We start from the raw sequence: 13,046 nt of genomic DNA on the forward strand, positions 1-13,046 counted from the left end.
TCTCCGAGTTACTTCAATTAATTCATATAGGCAATGGGGCTGCACATGTACCATTAATTAAATTATCCAATCAACTAATCAGTTACAGGTAAATCAGAGTCACAAGTGGCTGCACATCGGCTAAAATTGACACATACCTGTCAATTAATTTCTAATAAACAATTAGGAGACTGGTAGACAGGATGTTTATACACTAATAAAACCACACAGACTGTAATTTATAAGGGTTGACAATTTTTTATGTCCGATATTGGAAAATTGTCATGCGTCATTTGCAAAATTTGTCGGTCAATGACCTGCATTTTTTACCGTTTCCAGATCCATGGACATACCTAGAATAAGATCTATAATATGGAGTAACGGAAACATTTATTCCAAACTTTGTGGAAAAAAAATCGTGAATTCCTGGAATATCAAAGCCATGCCCACATGTGTTATCCGATTTATTATTTATTATTTTTCACACCCTAGACATTCAGAATTTCAACCCCACTAGTGTTGCTTAACTCAGGAATGTTTCAGGGCAACAACCAAGGAGACCTAGTAAGGCTCCTTATGGTAAAACAGAAGACAATAATGATGAGGTCACAGATAAACTTGATATTTTCAGTTTATTAGATCCTGAATGTGTTATTGATTGTTAAAAAGATATGTACTTGCAGTAGTAAATGATCATTTTCATCATTTCTTCTCTCACATCCAATTTTTGCAGGACCAGTACATTTTTAAGTCTACTGGTCCTGCGGGCTACATGTAGTTGAAATTTTATGTTAATTTCCACCCCTGAAATGTCAAGCCACTGTGAAGAGTAGCTGCTGAGAGAACCGAGACGGAAAAAAATCATTGTGAACGGGAACACAGACACATGGACAAGGGTAAAACAGATGTTCTATAGTCTCTATGCTCTGATTACAAAAAGAACGCAAATTTGAATATTTTATATGAATCTTGTGCAAAAACATATTTGATGTAAAAACTTGTACTGGAAATTGCCAAGATAAGCATTACTACAACACTTCTTATTCAGAACAAATATTTTTTCCAATCTAGAATTTCAGTATGTAATTTACTTTCCCATTTCAAAAATTTCTCATCAGGAAGATAACATTGTAATTTTACTAAGTGACAATAAATAAATATTACCAAGCAGTATCAAAAATGTATCCTCAGCAGTGTGTATCACTGTGTTGTCTAAATATTTTTTTTTTAATAAATGGTCTCAAATCAGTAGGAATACATGATTGTAAGGAGAAATATTTCACAGTTTTGTGTATGTACCTTGCATTTCAGTTCTGTAAAGGGGATGAATTTTTTCCCCACTATGTCAATTAGATCACTTAGATATTTGACATCCGAGTCTTCCTACTTAATGAAATAAGATAAATCTTGTAAAGGCACAAAATTTAAAATATCTAAGCTTAACCACTCATTGATATCTGAAAGTTTTTGTATTGGTTTAGATAATAAAGCATAAAACACGTCTTTCAAAAACGGACTGTTAATATTCTTAGACTCTTCTAATAATGAAAAGGCTCTCAACCATCCCCCTCCCCCAAAGGTCTTTTAATTAAATATTAGGCAAACTTTGCCACTCCTTTTTGTAAAAAAAAGAACAGCGTTCCAATGTCCCCACGTAAAAAGATACTTTTCAAACTTAAAATTCACTGAAATTTTCTAAGACCAAGAGCTGTAACTTCTGTACAAATTTTTCAACCATAACCAAAGTCAAACTTAATATGTAACTTCTCATAGTAAGACTACATACAAAAGATAAAATCAATTGATTAAAGCAGTACATAAAAAAAGTGTGGAAAACTTCAAATTAACGGAAAAGTCCAAGGGCCGTAACTTCTGTAAAAATCATTCATCCATAGGTCTCACTAACCACTTCCGGGTCTAATGGCCACTCCCCCTATGTAGTACCAAAAACATACTGAACCTAGACCTATGCATTGTAAGTGCATTATTTGTGTGTATTCTGATTAAAAATAGTCAAAATAAAGCTGAGAATGTGTGCTTTAAAATCATATATGTAATTTACTACAAAAGTGTATGAATATTGTTTAAATGTGTTTTAATTTGCCTCCATGCTGTCAGTTAGCAGAAAAGGTAATCATGTTGATTTTCAGTATTTTTTATCCAAGTAAATTTTGTGCAGAATTTCTACGGAAATCATACCATTTGAGTAATTATTTTGAAAGCCTTATTTTCCAAGCTTTGTAATGGTATGTAACATTAAGGTGTCATTTGTCCTGGGAATTCACAATGAAACATTGAAAATTACTTGTTTAACATGTAAAGTACTGAAAACATTAGAAGTGGTTAGTGAGACCATAACCAAAGTCGAACTTAATCTGTAACTCTTCATAATAAGGCTACATACAAAAAACTCATTCGGTAGAAGCATTAAAGTGTGGAAACCTGGACAGACATATCACTGGGGACAAAAAGAGCCTTAATAAACTTTGCAACACACTGAAAATAAATAATTTCAAAACTCCTTAACTCATTTTGTATGTCAAAAAATTATATGAACCCTACTTTACACCTCTAAATTAATGTTAGAAAAAAGGATCTACATATTCAATACTTTAAATTTCGCTGGGCTAAAATGTAGTGTGTTTATATGTATCAATTGAGATTATTATGCCACACCAGTTACTAATGGAAGATAAGAATAGAACCAGCTGGTTTGTCACAATAAAGAAAATACTACCTACAGTATGTACAACCTGTCATTGCCCATGGAGCTACTATAGAATCCATAAAAAAAAGTCTGGAAAACTTTAGTCAACAAGAGTTTTAAGGAATATTGGAAAGACAGATTAATTCATTTATGCCAGACATATAACAAATTAGTCTTGTTGATAACAAGCTAGTCAGCAACTGTTATCCGTAAGTCCTCAGACCTTTTAAAAGAAACAAGAAACAACATGAAAAGCTATCAAATTAGTTACTGGTTCCTAAATCTCTTCCAGAAAAATTGTGCCAAATACAAAAGTCCATTAGTACAAATCTTCTATTAAAAAGAAAGTTGATTTATGCATACATGTTTTTGTAAATTGATGGTATTCAGATATGCTAGGCCGGTTTTAAATGTTGAGTATTGTCCCTTAAAGTAATGGTAATGGAAATTTTTCTGTGTATAAAGAGATGGCTGATGCACTTTATATGCCATGATGCATCCTTTATTTTGTTTTCTATGTGAATGGGTTTCTTAATTAAAACATGGACTATGTCATTAATAGATTAATGTTGAACTATCTTGTAATCTGTGGCTCATTTACTCCTAAACTGCTGAATAAACTTTAATGAAACTTTCACGAATTCCTTATCACATGATGTCACTGTGAACAGACCTCCTTTTTCCATAAGGAATATTTGGCTTTCCTCATACGAAACATTAACTATGTCATTGGTCAACTAAGGGGCAACTTCTAATCCACAACTCCTCAAAATACTGAACCTTTCACGTCATCAAATGATGGCATCCTATTTGTTTTCTTTTCATCTGAACAACTTCTGAGGTTTCCAAGTTGTACAACAAGTTTGATCCCTAGCAGACTTTTATAGGCCTTATAATTAAGTGCATACTTTTGTAAGGCCAAAAATAAATAACTGTTTGTTTCCCCAAACCCTGACCCTATCAAGTCAGGTAAGAGTAAAATTAGTCGTAAGTTATGATGTCACAATACTTTTATTTACTATGGCATCATAACTTACGACAAATTTTACTCTTACGATTTTTTGTGAAAAGGACCACAGCATTATAGGCCAGTATTTTAAGTTCTAGGGTGTGTCAATTTATCATTTTCTTCAGGCCTAAAAAAAAAAAAAATTATGTTTCTGGTAACCCGACCGACCCTAGTTTGTGGCCCCCCTCACAACCCTAACTTTTTTATAGTGTTCGCAAAAAAAAAAAACCTACCTACCCTATTTTCGAAAAGGGTATTACCGGAAACACACATTTTTTTTCAGGTCTACAGGAAACATTAGAATTAGTGAGACCATTAGCAGATTAAAACAAAAATTTGACCACAGATACATGTAGATCTCATCGTGCTAAATATATCAGAATTTGTTTAAACCAAATGGTGTTGGAGGTGTATGCGAAAAAACTTGTCTGACCCTTATGTTCTATTTTTAGTAATGGCGACCATGTTTTTTGACTAATCAAAAATCCCCACCTAATTTCTATCCGGGAAAGCCCATGGACATTCATACTCAAATTTGCTTTTAATTGGTCAAGTAGTGTCTGAGGAAATTGTTAACAACAAGCACAGTGCTGCTAAAAATAGCAAAACCAATAGGTCATACCCAAGGCTTTGCAAGAAGCTTTGCTTTGCTCATTCATATATCAATTTTGCTGTAATAAATTTGGCAACTGATAGAGGTATAGAAATTCAATTTCATGTATATATGTATAATACAGTAAATCATTCAATCAGCAGGCTGATTTCATCTTGACCAAGATATTTAGTTACTTACAAATGTACCTACAGCCCCGTGCCGGTCCGGGTGTCAAAAGAATAGGCCTGCAGCAGCGCTAAGCTTGTCGTAAAAGGCGACTAAATAGTGCTCAGAACCTTAGCCGGGGGCTACGGAGCTCTGCCAACATAGCAACTGGGTTGTGTGCCCCAGGTGGTGGAATGGGGTACCCATAGCGTGTTACATGCTGGAGTTGTCAGGCTATAATACGGAAAACCTGACCACAAACCATACTGATGCACCGTGTTGGGAAAGATGCCACGTTCCTTGCATGTTAAAGAATCCTACTGTGGTATTCTCCCGGAGTAGGAACCATAGGGCTCCGCCACAGGAGGCTAAATTGCCCGACCCTACCCACCTCTCCCTATTGCCAGTGGCAATCAAAATTTGTCGACCCCATTATCTTTGAGTCCCACCCATTTTTCATTTCATCATCATTTCGTGTTCATTTTATCATCCACTTCATGTTCATCTCCTGAATAGAGCTGAAATATTGCTGCTCGGGCGTTAAATCCCAACAAACAAACAAATGTACCTACATACAAGCAAGCATGTAGCTGAAACAAAAAGTAACATATGTCTCAATTTTAAAAAGTGAACATATAAAAAATGCTAGCTTATTGTGTGCATCTATGTAACAACACATAACAAATACATTGTATTATAACTTTTTTAAAAAAAAGTGTTTGTGAATAATACGTGTATGCATTCACTTTTCCCCCAAGACTCCTGATGTCTCTCTGAAAGAGAAGTCACTTTTCTCCAGGTTTTTCTCAAGACGCTCGAGCCCTCAGTTGCTGAATTATTTTTTTTTTTAATGGATTACTGTTTACCTATCCTATCTCACCACATCTTTGACTTAACATAGGTGCCATGCTACATGTATGTTGTAGGCTGTGCCTAACTCGTATTATAATTTGTGATACATGGTAATATGCCTATTTAATATAATCATTGTAGTGACTGAACATGTACCTAGTGGGTCCATTATAGGTGAACGAAGACTTGGTACATGTAGGTGAACAAGTTTCACAGCAAAACACTTTGGATTTGAGCACATGTTGATTACTACATGTAGTTCAGTTATTCTATATAGACAACCAACTTCAGCTTCATAATTATCCAATAAAGTGTTTCTGCCAATTTTGGCAATAACTACTTCTGAACAGTAAAACTTTCCTTCAAAAATAATCCTGTCTGCAAATGACAGGAATACAATTATTTAATGTACATGCATCAAAAATATTTGGTCTTCACATAGGCACGTCTGAAGAGTCAAAGTTTTAAAGTCAAGCGATATCCAAATCGACAGCTTAAGTACTTAACACATTCAACATCAATTCACTTTGCAAATATACAATCTCTACAACTTACAGAGAATATGTCAGGCTATATACATGTATGTTGACAAGGAGGACCATCCATTTTGTTTACATGAGACATAATGGTTACAAACGTCAATACTTCATCTTCTAAACACAAATATTTCATTACTTACGAACAACTCTCATATTTACATCACCGTCTAAACTTAACACCAGGATATTTCAATATTTAAGTCTTAGGAATTTTTTGTTTTGACATCCCACATGTCGAAAATACACAAATGAGTGACGTCATGATACTGCAACTATGGCGGTAATAACATTAGAAACAGAAGTCTGGGATTAATCGGACATTTCTATGTGTAACAATATAGTTTTTTTGCGAGACTTTATAAAGTATAATCATAGGTATAACTTGGATCTAATTTTAATTCACTAAAACAATTAATACAACACAGGTCAAGCCTTAGTTGTCAGATTAATTACAATGAACTTTGACCTAACAAGTGCTCTAGCATACGCCATCTGTTGGCGACCAATTTACACATTATTAGCACTGTTTCGGACTTTTACGGATTTGCACCAAAACATTCTGACGGTATCCTTCATATATTCAATATTCAGTATTTTATTGACTGACACACAAACAATAAATGGTCGAGACCTACTGTACATAGCATCATAGGAACAGTTATAATTAACGACATATAACATGCATGAAAATGCATATTTGAAACATTCATGATGATACAATGTACATCATCATCTATAATAGATTATTTCTGATGCTCAAACATTTTAAGATGAAAGAGGAAGTCAATCTTAGTATTTTATAGCAGTTATTATGGCAAGCCAAAGTGGACAAAATTGAGTGTTTTCTAAAATTAAAAAATGATTTTTTAAATATATTTCAAAGACAAATCCATACCAATTATTTCATATTCCTATACTTCACCCATTGCATCCAAAATTTTCAATTATAAAAGGCTATTGCAGAACCTAGAGATTGTGGACATCAAGGCTAAACCACCTGACTGTTCTTGCTAAAACTCTCCATTCAAATATGGTCCTTCTGGTCACGTCCTTAGAGAAGATTTAACCATCACCGAAAATGAATCTCTGCGATATCCTTTCTAAAGGTCCAAAGTACCGTGAACCACGCTCCATAAATTGGAATTATAACTTTAAAGTTCTTATGGATGCAGTGGAGGACTATGCAAGGAAATGGGTAAAACGAGAACAAGAATACATTGATTCTCTGTCAGAGGTTTTTAATTTTGAAACGAATGAAAGTTTTAAGTAGGTCAATGAGTGCCAAGGATACATCGGTTTTCAAAGACCCCGATGTAGCAAAAACATTGTCCACTATACATGACAAATATGTTGTCGTACCAGCAGACAAAGCCCAAAACAACATTGTTTTTGTCCACAAACGTTTTACATCCAATGTTTATTATCAGAGGTAGACGTAGAAAATAATGAATAAGTCCACTTTAGCTTGCCATATACATAACTTTTATATTAGTCGATATATTTTTCTATTTACTCATTGATTAGTGTTCTCTGAGAATTATATGTTTCATATTCCAAAAGAAAATGTTTTTCATTTTCAATGTTTTGAGAATTTTGAGGTCTTAAGAGCGAGGACTTTATTCAACGAAATTGCAACGGTGGGCTCTTTTGACCCACAACACATACCCGATCACTCAATGTTATGTTGAACATATGTTTGTATTAACGGCAGGGCGTATGAAAAAACCGTGGTGGAACGAAAACTTGACAGTACTTTGGAACGATGTATGTAAAGCCGATGGCGAGTGGCGAAAGTGTAAAAACCCTATGCAAAAAGAATTTACGACACGTATTTGTGGAGAAACGGAAGAACTTCGATAAACATTCTCAAAACTTTACCTTGTAAATTTACAGGATGTCATTAATCGAAACGTCAAAATTAATAGCAGAGAGTCGAACGGTTATCGAAAAAGGAAATAAATCCGATGTATTAGCGATAATCTTCGAAGTATTCTAGTATCAAAGAGATTGCTGTTGGGATGACCAACATTGAAACAATAAAAAAAATCCTTAAACTTACTGTCAGCTGATCTTCACGAAATTTCTATAAATAAAAAAAATGTAGAAAAAGAGATAAATGAACTCGAGACCAGTGTACAAGCTATGAGCAACATGTATGACAAATGTAAAGCAGAGAAAAACCATCTTGTAGTAAAAGTAAATGAAATGAGCAAAAAAGTTTAATGGCTCGATAATGAAACAAAAAAATAAACAGTCAATTGAAAACTTGGGTAAGTTACAAACCCAGGGAACTCTCCAAGAGGTTGAGAAGCTCAAAAGTAAAGTATTAGACCTCCAGTACAGAAGCATGAAGAACAAACTGGTGTTTAGTGGTCTTTGTCACATCCAATATGAAAATTGTGAAAATAAACTAAGGGCCTTCATACAGCAGGAATTAGAAATTGACCACTACATAGAATTTGGAAACGTTCATCGTTTCGGTAAACGGAATACAAACGATGCCTGTTCTATTGTAGCACGATTTATTTACTACAGTGACTTAAAACTTGTACTCCAAAATGCATACAAGCTAAAATGTCCGCCTTTTGGTATTAGCGAGCTGTTCCCTGCTGAAATTGTTGAAAGAAGAAAAAAATCTTTAGCCAAAAACGAGAGAAGCAAAACAACAACGTCGGGATGTTGTACTAATACGTGATCGTCTTTACATCGATGGTTGTACAGCCCAACGGAAGTCTCTGCTAAATCTACGCATGTGAGCAAAGTCGTGTTCGACTCTTCTCCGTATCAAAGTCAGCTTGTGCCAAATTTGTACAAAACACCTGGTAGGCCAGTGGAACGAGCAATTCAGGATTCATCCCCGCGACAAGATGTTACAGTCCAATAGAACAGTCTGGGAGAACACTCTTCATGTAACATTGTTGGTCAATTATTTGTAAATAAACCTAATGATTATGTTGGTTGTCCAACTGTAGAACAAAACAGAACTTTATGTGATAATAGTGTTGTGTCTGATTATTCCTACGTTCAAGAAGATGAATATAGTATTACTTGTCTATTGTCTCATTAGCCAATTCAAATGTGGCTTCAGAAACTTCATTGTTAAATATTTTGTCAATGAATTGTTGTGGTATTATCGGAGATGGAAAACATGTTTTAAGTCCATTATATGCAGATCTTCGTAATTTATTATTTGAGGAAGCGTGTAAATATAATTAATTTTTTTATGCATTGTCTGATAACGATAAATTTATTTATATTTTTAATTGTGAAGAATTATGTCAATTAGCTGCTAAAACCTGCTATACTATTTTGTATGTCTTTTTTAATATAAATAGCTAACTTTTATAAATGTGCTGTATATTTCCTTTCTGTTTAGGTATGCTTATATGTCTTCCTCTTTCATTCATCAGAGGATGAGCACTAAATCTAAGTTTTCATATAGCAGCTCTATCAAGTCATTTTTTTTCAAAGCGTCAACATAAAGGGGTCTTTGACCAATGATTAAAATAATTAATTACAGGTCTATGCTTGCTTGTTCTTAGGAGATACAAATTATGTAGAATGTACTGTAGAATTAAAAATTAAGGGTGATAACTCTGTAAATGACACTAAAATACAATAGAAACTGTTAGATTTTCTGTGTGTATTATCTCCTAAAAGCAGACAGATTATAATGAATAATTATACATTTCTTCATATATAGACCTTTAAAACAACTTAATAACAAAAATAAAAATGTGTAGCCTTTTTGGGGTGTATCACATATTACAGAATTTCTATGATTCTTACAAAGAACACCACTTAAGAACATTATTATCTATTTTTTCATTGTCTAAAACAATCAACCGCGATGTTACGTTATGTGGCGTTTTTCGATATTCTGATTGAAATAAAGAGCTATACCATATGTGCATGGAATGCCCGTCTAACTCCCCCTTTTTATGAAAAAGTGCACACACAGAAAATCAAAAATGTGAAATAGAAGTTTACATTTATAGAAAAAGAAAGGGAACCTATGATTGACCATGGATACCACGAATATTTGAAAGTTTTGTGGCATTTGCCGATCGCGTTTTTTAATATGAGCTCGAAAACAGGCAAACCACCCTGCCTTTTTTATGAAAAAGTGCCACAAAAATGGATAAAGCGAAATCAAAACTATATAGAAAACAAAAGTGAGCCTATGACAATAGATACAAAGAATATCCTAAAAGTTTCGTGGCATTCGCTGAAAGCGTTTTTCAGTTAGACCGCTAAAACAGAAAAAAAACATCCCGCTTTTTTTTTAAATGCAAAAGCTCATAAAATAAAATGCTCAAAATTAATGTAAAATTAAAGGGAGCTTTTTTTCAATCAAGGAGTAATCAAGGGAACCAAGGTTATAGCGGTAATCAAAAGAATGTAATCCAGGGACAAAGACCAGACATGAAAAACAGACATACACAACAAAGAACATAAAGTAACTAAAATCATACACACAAAATAACAAAAGCAAATGAGCAACTCGGACTCCACTAAAAACTGGGAGCATGGACCAGGTGCACCAGTAGGGCAAGCATCCTCTGCTTTTCTAGAAACACCCGCCGAGTTGCTCATAAAGTCAAGTCCGGGGTAGACAAACGAGGAAAGGAAAACTATGACCCGTTGAATAAATCAGTTTTCATGGTGCAAATGGATTGTGTTAAATTATCATATGTAGATGTGCAGGATGTCTGGAATTTATGTTTGGGAAATTGCATCATGTTTAGAGTATCCGCGGTAGCTCGAAAGACCGAAATGATGGTACGCGTCCTTGACAGAAATGCACACATCCAATCACCGGAAGAAACGACAAAATTTTAAGTAGCAGTCCGCCTAAGAATCATGCAATTTTCACTGAAAGTGATTTATTGATGTCAGATATTTTATCCAAATTGACTTTACATCATTTGGATATATTAGAAAAGCAATGAATAAAATGAAAAAAATGAAAAATGTTTACACCGTTACCATAGCAACAACCACTCCTAATCAACCACCAATTTAGGGCCTAATAATCACAAAAATGTCACAATTTGAATGTATGTTTTTATATCTAATGGTGGAAATTTACCAAACTAAATAATTATATTAGTGAAGTGTGTATTATGGAAAACAATTTACAATAAAGTACAAATCAATCTGATTGGTTAAGATCTGGTTACCATAGCAACCAAAATTCTTAATTTATGACAATTTGAAATATACGAAAATAGGCTATGTTTAGACCCGTTTTGGTAACAAGAGCAAGAAGATATTATCCAAATGTATGCATGGATGTGTAGTAGGTGCTAAAAATAAAAATATGTAACATATCTTTGTTTTTTGCTCATTTGGGCCTTAAATTACCCCCATAAAGACTTTTCTTTTTCCTTAACGCTTTTTATACAAACTTTGTCCGGACCATAACTTTTTTGTCTTTTGACCTAGACTTCTAATATTTGGTATGTTGGTATATCCTCTCGGGACAGAGTGTCGCGTACCAGAGTGGGTGATTTTTGACCTTGATCTTTATATCAAGGTCAAATAACATACAAATTTTGGCAAAATACGATACGCAATTTTTTCTGTGCCATTACGTTTTGGTCTTTTTGCTTAGATATCTGACCTGTTTGACATTTAAGTAAATCATATCAAGTTAGAATGACCTTGGCCTTTGACTCCAAGGTCAAATGACATACCAAATTTTGTCCGGGCTATAATTTTCTTTTGTCTTTTTTCTTAGACATCTGATATTTGGTATGGGGTTATGTTTTCTCAAGGTGAGGCGCCTCGTACTAGATTGGTTGACATTTGAACTTGACCTTTGACCTCATGGTCAAATAACATATCAACTTTTGACTTGATGAGTGTCATGGACAGATGTCATATAACTGATACTAAATTGTTTTTTTTTTTAATTTCTGTATTTTGAGAGAATTCAATCAGACCCAAGAATAATATTTCTTGATTTTGTTGATCAACTCTTGACATTATATCCCATTTTCATTTTTTAACTCCTGTTTTACTGAAATGCACATCTTCTTATCAAAATGTCCCAGGATTACATTCTTTTGATTTCCTCTAGAATCTTGATTCCTATGTTTACTCTTGTAAAACATGAACATGTAGGTTCTTGTTTACACAATATTTCAAAATGTTTTATAATTTTGTTGTTTAAACATAATGTCACAATACTGTGACTTACTCAACATTTTGTGCCAGAAATTTAGATAAAAACAATTGGAAAATCAACATTAAATTTTATAATATATTATAGAAAAATTATAAATGGATAACTAGAGGCTTAAGAGAGACTGAATCGTTCACCTGGTTTACCAATTTCTTATTAGAATAAAAATGGCAATGAGACAGGCTAAGTTAAAATTAACTGAATAGTCAAATGCAGGAAACGCTTTTAATAGCATTTTATGACCTGAACCAGAATTTTGCTGAAGGCAACAGTTTTTGAATTATTTTAAAAAAAACTCTTCTGACCCTATGTTCCATTTTTAGTATAGGCAGCCATATACATTTTTAATGGATTAAAAACACAAGTCATTTCGAGCACAATACACTAAAGAATTAATATGCTTCATTTCCATTAACTGATTTTAAATGGTTTAAGAGATTTTCAAAATTGCACATACACATGTGGAAAAATTAAGAATTGTTTCAGGAGCCATAACTCCTACATTAGTAAACGAATCGTTTCGGAAATGCTGGTATTGGTCAATCTTATGACGCTGAACTATATAATCCTCCAAAAAAAGGACAACAATCTTTGAATTGTTTACAAAAAATTGCCTTCTGACCCCTATGTTCTATTTTTAGTAACAGGGGTTATGTTTTTGTCATGGATCAAGAATCCCAACATTTATTTTTTTGTGGAATACCATACAGAACAATTGTTTTAGAGGAGAATATTTTCAAAGTTGTACATATGAGGAATGCCAAAAAAAATTTTATAGGGGTCATAACTCCTACGTTAGTTGTAAATATCGTTTGCAGAATTTCGGCATAGGTTTTCTCTTAATCCTGGACAATATTATCCCCTGCCAGAATTACGCTAAAGGCAACGGTTTTTGGAGTAATTTAAAAAAAAAAATGCCATTAGACAGCTATGTTCTATTTCTAGTAACGGTGGCTGTTTTTTTCACGAATCATAAATCCCGACAGTCATTTTGTGCACAATTATCTAGA

The 13,046-nt window shown here is 33.7% G+C and overlaps 1 protein-coding gene and 1 pseudogene across 4 annotated transcripts in view; one reads left to right on the top strand and one right to left on the bottom strand.

The window, feature by feature from the left end:
* Nucleotides 1–6,142, bottom strand: part of LOC148623555 (protein Smaug homolog 1-like) — a 40,042-nt gene extending 33,900 nt beyond the window's left edge. The window contains exon 1 of one of the 4 annotated variants that reach the window (XM_088565439.1): nt 5,987–6,142. The gene's annotated coding sequence lies outside the window, so the exon portion shown is untranslated. Of the gene's footprint in view, nt 1–5,862 lie in introns of all 4 variants that reach the window. The other 3 variants (XM_088565440.1, XM_088565437.1, XM_088565438.1) reach the window with 3 other exon arrangements.
* A 1,212-nt stretch (nt 6,143–7,354) lies between these two features.
* On the top strand, nt 7,355–9,329 carry LOC148623556 (uncharacterized; annotated as a pseudogene).
* The last annotated feature ends 3,717 nt before the right edge of the window (nt 9,330–13,046 follow it).

This window comes from Perna viridis, chromosome 2 (assembly GCF_037379345.1).
Source record: "Perna viridis isolate PV_CMFRI_1.1 ecotype Kerala chromosome 2, ASM3737934v1, whole genome shotgun sequence".
In the NCBI taxonomy this organism is placed as follows: Eukaryota; Metazoa; Mollusca; class Bivalvia; order Mytilida; family Mytilidae; genus Perna; species Perna viridis.